Here is a 2186-nt window from a genome sequence, read left to right as displayed (position 1 = left end):
ATTTTGAATGAGATATCACTAAGTGCATTCAGTTTTCCATGATTCTTTGCTTGTGACTCTGGGGGGTAGACATTTCACAGCTTTAGCTGAGGTGAGTTCAGGCCAAAGCAACGTGCTCAGTGCTGAAGAGGCTATAAAGCTAAATGAGAACCAATTTAATATTACAAACTAATTTGATTTGGGGAAATTCTTTGCTTTGTATGGAGAGACGAAAGGTTCACAAGAACTGTTAAAATCACCAAGAGGGTCTCAGCATTGACTAAAACTTGAAGATACATTGGATAAGGTCTATAAAAACAAATTAATTTTGAAAGTTAAGACCATAAACTATCAATGTTCTTCACATGGTGGGTTGCTGAGACATCATCAGCTTGCTTTAAAATCTGCTTAAAATGACATTTTCCTATTTCAAATGTATTTTTTCAGTGGTTTACAGTGTAATTATGAGTAAATACACATCTTCGCATTACTCTACATAATGTTGCACAACTTGAACCACTGTCCTAGATAAAACACAAATTCCCTGTTAACAGCAAGCTTTCCACTGCTGGGACATTTGAACAGAAAGATTCTTCCAGGTGACTTTAGCAACAAAAGAGAACTAAAAACACCTCAAAAATATAGGGAAAATAATTAAAATCTGGTTCATATCCAGACTTCCTTGATACTTGCTAGCACTTTTTATATTTTTTCCTATAATCAAGTTTATTAGATTAAAATTTATTCATAATTATCAGCTCTCCCCTAACATTTTTATTGATTATTTGCAGTCAGCTTTGCCAAACCATTCTATTTTCGCTAAAGCTTTCTGCAACCATTTATTTGCACACATTTTAAATAGTACAAGATGTTTTAAAATTTTAAACATTTAATACAAGAAAAATATAAAGTGAACTGTTTATTACACTAAAAATTGTTTACAATAAGATATTTTAAAAAGCAAATCCGGGAGCTGAGTTTCCTTATGATTCCAAGGCTCTGGTTAAAACATATTTTCTATTGATGTTTTTGGTATTATTTCCATTTTATTGTATTCAATATACTCTTCTGTGAGCCAGAAAAATGACTTTAGAATTCCATGAAAACCAGCAATCAATATCTTGAGATTACTGATCTCTGAGAAATCTAGTCAGTTTTTCATAAGGAATGAGCTTTTCCCAGCTTCCCTCTCTCCCTGAGGTAAGTAACCAGGTGCCTTCCTCTTCTACACGTGACCTTACCCCACACTTCTCCAGAGGAGGGTCTTTAACTAGAGCAGGCCCCTGCACTGGGCTCTCAGGGGAGCTAGTGTGAAGAGAGCGGCTGGGCGGGCTGTTTTCCCTCTGATCCAGAGAAGGGGCACGTGCCTCCCGGAAGTTGACTCTGGGGTCCAGATGTAGGCTCATAAACACATTAGCTAAGTTCTGAGGTGCATGTGCTGACAGTTCCCCACAGCTTTGGGGACTGAGCATTGGAACTAAGGGCCTTCTGGGAATGTCCTTTTTGTTTGATTGGGGCACTCCCAAGTTAAGAGGATCCCAGGTGTGGATAAACTGGAAGAAGACTGTGAACTCTCAAATGTTAGATGTGGAAAATTGGAGGTGGTACATTTCCAACTTGAATATCTTGCCTGGTCTCAGGGATGACGTTTCTGTTTTTGGATGGCTGGGAACCGGTTTTCTGCCGTTGTGTCAAACCTAGGTGATAGCTAGAAAGCGATGGTCAATTGCCTTGCTGGGCACCTGTCCAGTGAGGGCGATGGGAAGCTGTGGTGATCCATAGCAGTGTTTGGGGCCCTCCAGTGGCTAGTGGTAGAATAGCAGCTGGGCTTTCTGGGATATTTGGCAGCATTTGTTTGTTTTTTCCCTGGCAGGCATCAATAGATGAATGAGGAGCAATTAGTAACCACCTGGTGCTGGTTGTAGTCAGGTCCAGGGAGAAGCTCCATTTCCAACCCTTGCCCACCCTACGGGGTCCAGGTCGCCCATCCCCTAAACGCCCCCGCATGGAGCCCAGAAGAGGGAGGCCAATCCCTTCTCTTCTCACATATGTGTGATTGTTATATTGTGGTTCAACTGTCATCCTCTTAAAGGAAAGGAAAAATAATCAAGGATAAAGAGAAAGACTAAAAAGTGAGGGATAAAAATGAAAAAGGAATTGACATAAAGAATCAAGCATATTTTTTTAAATGTGTTTTTATTGATATC

General features: G+C 39.8%; 1 pseudogene; it reads right to left on the bottom strand.

Annotated features, from left to right (window-relative positions):
* Nucleotides 1-1137: 1137 nt before the first annotated feature.
* LOC139002588 (RAD9, HUS1, RAD1-interacting nuclear orphan protein 1 pseudogene) lies at nt 1138-1856 on the bottom strand (annotated as a pseudogene).
* Between the last annotated feature and the right edge of the window lie 330 nt (nt 1857-2186).

The sequence above is a fragment of the Myotis yumanensis genome, unplaced genomic scaffold, assembly GCF_028538775.1.
Source record: "Myotis yumanensis isolate MYYU_CA2020_CCGP unplaced genomic scaffold, mMyoYum1.0.hap1 SCAF_2, whole genome shotgun sequence".
NCBI classification, from domain to species: domain Eukaryota; kingdom Metazoa; phylum Chordata; class Mammalia; order Chiroptera; family Vespertilionidae; genus Myotis; species Myotis yumanensis.
The sequence above is the reverse complement of the archived record's forward strand: the minus strand, read 5'-3'. Positions and strand labels throughout refer to the sequence as shown.